The sequence below is a fragment of the Mauremys mutica genome, chromosome 7 (genome assembly GCF_020497125.1).
Source record: "Mauremys mutica isolate MM-2020 ecotype Southern chromosome 7, ASM2049712v1, whole genome shotgun sequence".
In the NCBI taxonomy this organism is placed as follows: domain Eukaryota; kingdom Metazoa; phylum Chordata; order Testudines; family Geoemydidae; genus Mauremys; species Mauremys mutica.
Window position 1 is genome coordinate 46111317 of NC_059078.1, and position 11571 is coordinate 46122887.

General features: G+C 44.9%; 1 non-coding gene across 1 annotated transcript; it reads right to left on the minus strand.

Annotated features, from left to right (window-relative positions):
• Positions 1 to 6467: 6467 nt before the first annotated feature.
• LOC123375226 lies at positions 6468 to 6571 on the minus strand. Its single transcript, XR_006581348.1, has one exon. It is a non-coding gene; the product is annotated as a U6 spliceosomal RNA (small nuclear RNA).
• Between the last annotated feature and the right edge of the window lie 5000 nt (positions 6572 to 11571).

An 11571-nucleotide genomic window follows, 5' to 3' on the forward strand; every position in this document is an offset into this window, starting at 1 on the left:
GTTCTTTGTGCTTTCTCTTTGAGTGATAAACCCAGTGAGAGTGCATGGCATTTGCAAACCACAGGACATCTGAGTTTTCCTTCCTTCACCTTAAACAAAGATTATAAAATAATAATTGGTCTGTATGGCACAAACCCTCAGGTCTACACAAAAATGATAGCTAATGAACTCCAAGGAATGCAGCATAAGAACGAATATGCAAGTCACTTAAGCCAAATTTTCAAATTCGGGTGCCTAAAGTTGGACCCCTAAATCCTTATTTATCAGCATCTTCTGATAAAAAGACAGTAAATTTAAAGGTGCATAAACTGGAATTGGTTTAATCAGAGTAACAATTATTTCTGCTTTCCCCTGAACAAATGCATGCTTCCCACAATTTACTGCATACTGCACACATCCCACAATAAAAGTAATTCTGTAGCTCTTTATACAACTAATTCTGCTCACATACACACACAGGCTCCCCAGTTAATTCCACAGTCTGCTGATCAGTCCTTCACCCCCACGCAACTCCCCAACGAAGCATGTGTCCACAGTCAGTCCTACCTCTCCATCAATTCTGCCCCCATACACTATCCTTCATCCTAATCAATCCTGTTCCCAAACACATCTCTTTACAGGAGGGGTTGGCAACCTTTCAGAAGTGCTGTGCCGAGTCTTCATTTATTCACTCTAATTTAAGGTTTTGCATGCCAGTAATAGTTTAACGTTTTTAGAAGGTCTCTTTCTAGAAGTCTATAATATATAACTAAACTATTGTTGTATGTAAAGTAAATAAGATTATTAAAATGTTTAAGAAGCTTCATTTAAAATTAAATTAAAATGCAGAGCCCCCCAGACCAGTGGCCAGGACCCGGGCAGTGTGAGTGCCACTGAAAATCAGCTCGTGTGCCGCCTTCGGCACGCGTGCCAGAGGTTGCCTACCCCTGCTTTACAGGGTCTGTGGTTGACAGAATGGCAGCAGCCCTGGAGGGCTCTTTACCATCCTCCCGGAAAGAGGTGGTGATGTGGGGCTGCAATTGAAGCCCTGGAAGAGGAGAGCTGCTTCTTCCCCCTCTGCCAGGACAGGCTGTTTGTTCCCAAGGCTGGAGCATTCCAGGAAAGCTCCAGCCCTGTGTTGGCAAGAGCAATGCTTGTTTCTCATGCTAATGGACAAGCTGGTCCCTAAGCATGTACAGCAGCTCTGATTGGCTGTCATTCCCCAAAGGCAGGGAAATACAGCAGAGAGCCAATTTTATGGGGATTTTCCTCTTCAAGCTGGTCCCTAAGCATGTACAGCAGCTCTGATTGGCTGTCATTCCCCAAAGGCAGGGAAATACAGCAGAGAGCCAATTTTATGGGGATTTTCCTCTTAGATTCAGAGTTTTCCCTGTACACCCTGAAGCCCAGCTTGGTTTTATGCCTACTATGAACATCTTCCATCCCTGCATAGGTCTGCCCTTCATTTCTGCACAAGTCAGGGGGACCTAAAGCTGGAGTGGGAGGAAGAGCAGAAAAGGGACCAGTAACTCTGCAGCATGCTCCCCACTGAGCCCTGATTCACAGCTCAGAGGGGGCTTGTCAGCTACACCTCTGCAGAGTTTGAGCTGCCTGGATCAGGAAGGGCTGCAAATATGGTGGAAGGGCAAGGGAAGCCACTGCAGAATGCAGCCTTCACAGACTCCAAGGTCAGAAGGGACCATTGTGATCATCTAGTCTAACCTGCTGTGTAAGATAGACTGGAGAATTTATCGAAAATAATCCCTAGAGCAGAGCGCTTAGAAAAACAGCCAATCTTGATTTCAAAATTGCCAGTGATGGAGAATCCACATCAACCCTTGGCAAATTGCTCCAAAGGTTAATTACTCTCAATGTTAAAAATGTGTGCCTTATTTCCAATCTGAATTTGTCCAGCTGTCAGGAGCTGGTTGAGTGCTCCGGGTGAAAAGCACCACCTCACGGCAGCACTCTGGGATATACCGCTTAATGGTGAGAGTCCACAAGCTGCTTTGCCTAGTGGCAATATCACAGAGTAGTGTCACCCACTGGCAAGAGTCCAAGGGCCACCTTCCTGGCAGCAATATCACAGGATAGTGTCACCTACTAGTGAGCATGAGGATAGGAGGGGAGGGTAACCCTGGCCCACCCTAGTCCACTGGGTTCTGACCCACGACCCTTTGAAACGCTACCCTGACACAGGGTTCAGGTGTCAATACCCCCAAGTGCATTCCCTAGGTCACTTCCTGCCTTCTTTCTAGCCCCTCTGAGGTCATCTCAGAGTTGGACATGGGGTCCCTCTTGTGTTCCCTCTGATTCAGCCTCAAAGTCTCCTCCACTGACAACAGCAAGTCATCCCCTGCAATTCCCCTGGGCAACTGGCTTCCTGCAGCACAGCTGGGAGATAGCTTAGAATCCTAACAGCTTCCCAGCAGGAGGCCACTGCTCCCAACTGCCCTCCTCCTCAGTCAGCCCAGAGTTGTGCTGCTCCCTTTTGAATGTTCCTTCCACTGGGAGCAAGCCCAACAGGGGCAAAAGGGCATGGCCTCTTGTATCCAGAGCCTCCCCTCTCCAGTGCAGGGTTGATACACTCCATCACACGAGCTTCAACGTTCAGGGCTTGGCTACACTTACAAATTTGCAGCGCTGCAGCAGGGTGTGAAAACACACCCTCTCCAGCGCTGCAAATTGCGGCGCTGCAAAGCGCCAGTGTGGTCAAAGCCCCAGCGCTGGGAGCGCGGCTCCCAGCGCTGTCCGTTATTCCCCACAGGGAGGTGGAGTACGGACAGCGCTGGGAGAGCTTTCTCCCAGCGCTGGCGCTTTGACTACACTTAGCGCTTCAAAGCGCTGCCGCGGCAGCGCTTTGAAGTGTAAGTGTAGCCAAAGCCTCAGTCATTTAATCATGTTATGCCTTTCTCTGCTAGATTGACGAGCCCATTATCAAGTAATTGTTCCCCATGTAGGTAATTAAATTGAGTTCCTTGAGTCTATCGCTATAAGGCATGTTTTCTAATCCTTTAACAGAGATGCCAAGGGTTGGCTGTCCTTAAGAGAGATTTACAGCCCCGAAAAGAGAGATTCAATGACAAAGTGAGACTTTCCAGATGGCATGTTAGGTCATTCCTCAGGGGCGGTGCTAGGAGAGGCTTGTGGGAGCTATAGCCACCCCAAAATTTGCCTTATCCCCCCTGTAGCAGCTGCCACTCTCCAGCCACCCAGCTCTGAAGGCAGAGAGTAGAGAGTGGTGGATGCTGGCTGGGCGCCTAGCTCCAGCAGCAACACAGAAGTAAGCCTGGGCAGAGGGCTGGGGGGCCCAAGATCAGCCCCATCCCATGTCCCTGCCCACTGGAGTATGCCGCCCAGGCCAGGTGGAGGGTCTAGGATTCCCCATAGTGGCCTGTACTGACTCGCTTCAGCCCAGGGTTCTGGGCCCCACCCTCCATGTTTGCTGCTCCCTTAGGCCTCTGTCAGCCCTGGAGCCAGGTCCCTGCCTAGGCAGCTCTTACCAGCTACGACCAGCCAGTGCCCTGCACTGGCTTCCAGCCTCTAACCTGACCAGGGCCACAGATGAGGACAGGGCCAATTGAGGGGTGGGTCCTCATGCCGAGGGAAGGTGCAGCCCTCCCAGTTTTCTGTTTGGCCCATCTCAGCCAGTTAATAACCCCTGGTTTAGGCACACAGTCAGTGGACAAAACAAGAGAAATATTCAAAAATAAACTGTTTTATATACACCTAATAAAAAAGAAAACTGTTTTATCAATACAACAATATGTTTATTTTGCATATCACCTTGTCCTAGTGATCATCCATTTGAAAAACACAAAATAGTACAAATACTATTTGGTTCATATATTATTGCTCATGTTACATTTACAACAAACTAAAATAATCAGATTCCAAATTAAATAAATGCAAAATAAATTCATTAAAATAAATAATTAAAATAAACCACAACCAAATAATACATTGCATAAATATAAAAATAAATTTAATTTAATTAATTTGAAGCTAACAAACCATAGATAAAGGATTCAGATTCCACATTTCTTTTAATATCTAATTTGGTTTCACGTTTTATTCATGTGCTTTGTTATATTGCCATGAGACCCCCTTTGCTGTTTTTATAACTTCTTTTGGTGGCTCAAACTTGTATCATGGCTCAGGATTTGCCAGCTTCACTTGGATAATAGAGGCCAGTGGCCCTTCTAGTCCAAGGTTTGGTCTGAACGGTGTCTTATCCTTTAGAACAAGACAGAACGCTCTTCTTCTCCTGCATTTGAGTGGGGAAAACGAAGACAAGCCTGGCAACTGTGAACAGTAATGGGAACTTGAGAAAACCTAATTTTAAAAAGAAGTCTTGCCTGCTACTAGGACAATGAAGGGCCATGGATTTGTCCAGTATAGTTTAAATTTTGAACTGGATTTTGCAGAACCTGCAATCTTTCAATCAAGTCTTGCTCGTTTTTTGGGCCAACTCATTTTTTTGACCATCAAGTATTCACACACACAACCATACCTCACCTCCAGATAGCCTCCTCTCTTGGGCCTGTAGTCTCCATGGTTACCACAGTACACTAGCTTAGAAAGCAGCTTTCCAATATCCAAGCCCTATGCCTGAAGCCCCAGGTGTATTGTTGTCTCTTTCAGCCCCTGAGTAAAAGTATTTTAAATCTCTGTATATTTACTCAAAATGAGTGAGATAAGTTTAGGAATATGTGTGAGAGTAAGATAGCGTGCTAACGAGTGAGTCTCACACCCAGTGAGTGAGACTTGTCATGTCTGCCTTTAGTCATTCTTCTGAATCTTCTCTGAACGCTCTCCAAGTTACCAACACCCTTCTTGAATTGTAGGCACCAGAACTGGACACAGTATTCCAGCAGCGGTCACACCAGTGCCAAATCACCTCTTTACTCCTACTTGAGATTCACCTTGTAAGAGAGTTGAATTAGGCCAGGTGGGTCCATCAACCAATTAAGCAGTGAGCAGGGGAGAGATTTTGGCTAGGAGGAGCCACTAATTAGAAGCAGGCTTAGCTGGACAGAAATAGGAGGGGCCTGTGTAAAGCCCAGGAGCTGGGGGTTGCTGGGAAGCAGGCTGCAGTCACTCTCTGGGAGGAGTGTTTAGGTGTGTAGAGGATAGGTCATGGTTATTTCCTGTAAAGGGGGTTGGGAGGCTTGTGAACCCAGAGCAGGGGAAGTGGCTTAGGGGAAAAGCAGCAAAGAATAGGAGTGCAGATGTTGGCTGCTGATTAAAGGGCCCGTGAGCAGGAATCCAGAGAAGAGAGTGGGCCTGGGTTCCCCTACCAGCCACTGGGAATGTGGCACTGACCAGGCAGAGGATAGTGGGCTGCCTGGATGTGACATTCTATACCTTGGGGGAGTGTGCTATCACCCCCATATTCCTCACTTTCATATAATCATGATCTTATGTATAAAACATGCCTTGTAAGGTATCAGGGCAAAGGTTATGATCTGCTGAAAGTCATTTCTCTATCTATATCTCATTAATGCATATGAAGTTATGAGAATTGTGTTGTATGGTTGTCACTAAAACATGCTGTAAGTTGGGGGAATCAGCCAAATATTAGCTTCCCAGAGGCAACAGCAAGGAAACCAACCACCACGGCGGGGTGTCAAACAACCCATCAACAGCCATTGTCCAGCAAGGGAGTTGCAATGCAATGACTCACCTGCATGAGGCAACACCAGGGGAATTGCTCAACCTTGCTTGGAGAAACTCAGTAATGCTCACCTGACAGGGGGCAAAGCCAAGAGGGAAGAAAGGATATGATAAAAGAGAGAGACATTTGACACGCTCTCTCTTTCTCTCTTCCACCTATATCTACACAAACCACACCAAGCAACTGGAGTGCTGATCAAAGGGGAGAGCTTGGCTGAAGAGCAACCAGTGGTGAAAAGCATCTAAGTTTGTAAGGGCACTGAAAGTGTGAAGATCAGCTTAGAATGTGTTTTGGTTTTATTTCATTTAATAAAATCTGACTTCTTGTTCTTTGATTTATAATCTATCTTTATAGTTAATTTGTTTACTCTACCTGAAGTAGTGCATTTGGTTTGAAGCATGTCAGAGGCTCCCCTTGGGATAACAAGCTTGTTATATATCAATTTCTTTGTTAATTGATTAACTTATATAAGTTTGCAGTGCCCAGGGGGCATAACTGGACACTGCAAGATGGAGGTTCCTAGGGTTGTGTCTGGGACTGGAGATATTGGCTCGTGTAATTTGGTTGCAAGTAGCTGGGAGAAGCTTACATGCTAGAGGCTGTGTGTGTGGACAGTCCAGGAGCAGGTGTTCATAGAATATCAGGGTTGGAAGGGACCTGAGGCGGTCATCCAGTCCAACCCCCTCCTCAAACCAGGACCAAACTCAGACAGATTTTTGCCCCAGATCCCTAAATGGTCCCCTTGAGGATTGAACTCACAACCCTGGGTTTAGCAGGCCTATGCTCAAACCTGAACTGTCCTTCCCCGCAAAAAAATATGGAACGCTTCATGAATTTGTGTGTCATCCTTGCACAGGGGCTATGCTAATCTTCTCTATGTTGCTCCAATTTTAGTATATGTGCTGCTGTTCTCACAGCAGAGCAGGGTAAGTCTGGCTCCCAGAGTCAAGGATTGGAGTGACCTAGCAGATCACTGGTCTGGATAACACCAGAGGGGAACGTCACATTGGAACAATTTGTTCTGGAAAGACTTTGTTACTCCCCACACCTGCAAAGGGCAATACATATGGTGACCTGACCGTAGGGCCAAGTCATGAAGAGGGAGCTCTCTGAGGGGCAGATGGTGTGAGAACACTGGGAGAGACACCATGGGAGGAGGGCACAATGCCTGGCCAGACCTACTCCCCAGGATGGCCAGGAGGAGGCGCCATCAGCAGTGAGTGGACCCAATGATTGCATTAGTCCTTTTAGTCACAGCATTGCACTGGGAGAACATATTCAGCTGATTCTCCACCACAACCCCCAAATCTTTTTCAGAGTCACTGCATGCCAGGATAGAGTCCACCATCCTGTAAGTATGGCCTACATTTATTGTACCTAGATCAGGGGTTCTCAGACTGCATTGCACTGCGACCCCCTTCTGACAACAAAAATTACTCCACAGTCCCAGGAGTGGGGGCTGAAGCCTGAGCCTGCCCAAGCCCCACTGCCCAGTTTAGGGGGCCAAGCTAAAGCCTGAGCCCGGCTGCCCCAGGCAGGGAAACTAAGGCCAAAGTCAAAGCCCAAGGGCTTCAGCCCCAGGCAGGGGGCCTGTAACCTGAGCCCCACCACCCAGGGCTGAAGCTGTTGGGCCTGGGCTTTGCCCCTGGGCAGTGGGGCTTGGACTTCAGCCCCAGCCCCAGCAAGTCTAATGCCAGCCCTGGCGACCCCATTAAAACAAGGTCCTGATCCACGGTTTGAGAATATCTGTCCTAGATGTACACATTTATATTCAGCCATATTAAACCACATATTGTTTTCTTGCGCTATGCTTACCAAGAGAATCAGCTGACTATGCATCAGTGACCTGTCCTTTTCATTATGTAACCACTCCCCCCCCAAGGTTTGTGTTATCTGCAAACATTATCAGTTAGTTTATGTTTTCTTCCAGGTCATAACGTGTTAAATAAAAATGTTAAATAGTGTAGTGCCAAGAACCAATCCCTGCAGGACCCCATTCGAAACACACCCACTCAAAGATAATTCCAATTTACATTTACATTTTGAGACCTCTCAGTCAACCAGCTTTTAATCTATTTAATGTGTACCGTGTCAATTTGATATCATTTTGATTTTTTTTTATCAAAACATCATGCTGTACCAAGCCAAATGGCTTACAGAAGTCTATTACATCAATACTATTACCTTTATCAACCAAACTTGTAATCTTGTCAAAAATATGTCAGTCTTAAACAGGCTCCACTTTCCGTAAACCCATGTTTATTGGCATTAATTATAGTACCTTCATTTCTTAGTTAATTGAGTCCTCTGACAGCCACTCCATTGTCTTGCCTGGGATTGATGTCAGATTGATAGGCCTATAATTACCCAGGTCACCCTTGTCATAACTATAAAGGGAAGGGTAACAACCCTCCTATATACAATTCTATAAAATTCCTCCTGGCCAGAGGCACCAAAATCCTTTTACCTGTAAAGGGTTAAGAAGCTCAGGTAACCTGGCTGACACCTGACCCATTAAGGGGACAAGATACTTTCAAATCTTGGGCGGGGGGAGGCTTTTGTTTTTTCTCTTTGTTTTGGTGGTGTTCACTCTTGGGACTAAGACGGACCGGACATCAATCCATGTTCTCCAAATCTTTCTGAACAAGTCTCTCATATTTCAAACTTGTAAGTAACAGCCGGGCAAGGTGTGTTAGTTTTATCTTTGTTTTCTCAACTTGTAAATGTTCCTTTGCTAGAGGGAGGTTTATCCCTGTTTGGCTGTAACTTTGAACCTAAGTCTAGAGGGGGTTCTTCTGGGCTCTTTGAATCTGATTACCCTGTAAAGTTATTTTCCATCCTGATTTTACAGAGATGATTTTTACCTTTTTCTTTAATTAAAATTCTCCTTTTAAGAACCTGATTGATTTTTCACTGTTTTAAGATCCCAGGGTTTTGGATCTGTGTTCACCAGGACTAATTGGTGAGGGTATACTCTCAAGCCAACCCAGAAAAAGGGGTGTAAGGACTTGGGGGGGAGGGGAGGAATTAGTCTCAAATCTGCCCAGGAAAGGGGGCATTAGGGACTTGGGAAATATTTGGGGAAAGGCTGAGTTCCAAGTGGCTCTCCCCTAAGATTTGAAACACGCTTGGTGGTGGTAGCTTACTGTTAACCTAAGCTGGTAAATAAGCTTAGGGAATCTTTCATGCAGGTCCCCACATCTGTACCCTAAAGTTCAGAGTGGGGAGGGAACCTTGACAACCCTATTTACCCTTTTTAAATATTAGCAAAACATTTGCTTTCTTCCAGTCTTCTGGAACTTCACCAGTGTTTGAAGACTTATTGAAAATCAACATTAGCAGTCCAACAAGCTCCTCAGCCAGCATTCTTTAAAACTCTTGGATGAAAGTTAGCTGGACTTGCTGATTTTAAAAATATTTAACTTTAGTAGCTGCTGTTTAATATCCCCATGAGATACTACAGGAATGGAAAAAATGTCATCATCAGATGACATGACAATCTGTTTTTTCCCCAAATACAGAACAGAAATATTTATTAAACACTTCTGCCTTGTCTATGTTGTTATTGATAATTCTATCATTTCCATCTAGTAATAGACAAATATATTAAGATTCATTTTGTTACTAATATAGTTAAAAAACCCTCCTTGTTGTCCTTAACTCTGCTGGCTGTAGATTTTGCCTTGTGTCCTTTTGCTTCTCTTATCAATTTTCTACAATTCCTATGGTCTCTGCAACCCTGGTAGACAGTCTAGTGTATATCAGCAAGGCACTCTCAGTGCTTCTTGAAGCAGTATTCATCCCCACTTTGCAAAAAAAAAAATCTCAGAGGGATTTATTGTTGGTATGAGTGGGGATGTCAGTGAGAATGTGGCTTGTTGAGAAGCTGGGCTGCCAGAGCACACAGCTCCAACCACAGAAGCCCTGGCTTCTACACTCCTTGATCATGCATCCTTGTGATCTGCAATGTGGGATGTCTAACCCCACTGTTTGCTCTCCCCCAGAGAAAAGCGTACAGCAGAAACTCTGCAAGTCCAATCTTGTCGATTTTGTCCATACCAACCTGTTAATATTTTTTCTCATGGTGAGGAAGTGTTTCTGGTCAAGTATTCAGTGTCTAGTACAGTGCTTGGAACATGCTGATTCAGCATGCATTGTGTATATGTGCTCAGCCATTTTTCTTGAAAAATGAAAAGGAAAGAAAAAAAGACTAAAAATCATGCCAGATTTCATGTAAATACTTTAATTACATCTGAATGCTTAAAACTTGAGTTAAATTACACCTTAACACATCTACTACATTGTACATATATGTCCAGTACCCTGTAAGGAGGTGCTATTACACTAAAAGAATGCTAAAGCCCAGCCAATAGTGGTAATATTCTTTTAGTTTTATCATCTATATTACATTGATTTAAGGGCCCCCAACACAGGTCAGAGCCCCCTTATATAAGAGAACTGTTTGAATCTGAGAGGAAGTCTGTCCATTCATTATATAATATAGGTCTTACCCCAATACATGACAAGGTATGGGTTTGGTTCCAGATACACAGCAAGTGAATCACTCAGCAACTGCCTGAGAAGTGCAAGGAAGGGGTTCACAGCGCTTTGCAAAGCATGTTGTTGCTTTTAGGAAATACTCCTTGTTACAGTTTTGTGTATTGAATCAAAGAATTAAAAAAATTCACTTCAGTGATAAGGAGTCTTGAAAAATGTTCCTCTAAAAAGAAAAAAACAATGTTGTTTAGTTTTAAAAATCGTTCAGAAGCCCTAAGGCCTGCCAAGCCCCAGTGGCCTTACAGCAACAGCTGAAATCTACAGGGGAGAAATCTGACAACTCAGTTGCTGGCAGCCATCTCTGGGCAAATGGAAAGAGATGCTGGTTCTCCCAAAGCAGAGTAAAGTGTGTGATGTGTTTGGTTCAGATTCTCACCTGGGGTAAAATCAGTGTAGCTGCACTGAAGCCTCCAGGGCTCAGACTCAAAACCTCAAAGTAGAGCTAGGCTGTATTACACCAGCTGAGGATCAAGCTTATTTCCATATACCTCACCCTGTTGTGAGCAATCCTTTTGGAGTGGGAACACTAATGGCAGCCTGTAGCTGAGGTGCTGGGATGCCTTTTTGTAGATTCCAGTTGTCTTCTGGCTATGCACTAAGGGCCATTTTCCCAATGGCAGCTACAGACTCCAGGATCAAACAGGTTCCAAGAATTCTCAAGCTTTACGTGGGAGGGGAAGTTTAAAAAAATAAAACCCCAAAAAGGCTCAGTCCTGCAAAATCTTATGCAGGTGAGTAGTGTCAGTGAATACTCTGGTGGGTAAGGGCAAGTTGCATGAGAAGGGGTTGCAGGATCGGGCCCATAAGCAGGAAAGGTATTTGTATATATGAAAGGGGGAAATTTGTAGGAAAATGATTTGAGGGAGGGTACACTGGCCACAAGTCCCGACTTGAGCAGTTCTACTGAATACTCAAACTGCTGGACATTCTGCCAGCCAGTCACCTGACTCTTTGCATAATGCCCATTTTCTAAATATAGGTATGCATTCAGATTTTGGCTGTCAATTTAAAGAGAGCTCTTTACTTTGAGAGTCATGTAGTTGGCTCTCTCTGCACTGGAGCTCCTGGGCAGAAGGCAGTTCTGCTTGACAAATGCATGTGCTAAAGGAAAACCAATAGATAAATCAGTGCATCAACTGTGATGGACACATGCATGTGCTGCATACATCAGGTCTCAAACTTATTGGTGGGATAGCTGGATCTCTTGAATATTATCTATATAGATCCATAGGTACAGACCCATCGTCTGGTATTACAATCTACCTTTGGCATGACTATATCAATCAGGACTTTTGCCCAGGGAGTGGAGGGAGTCACTGAGGTTAGAATATCATGGACAGGCAGGGGCTCTCTGATTT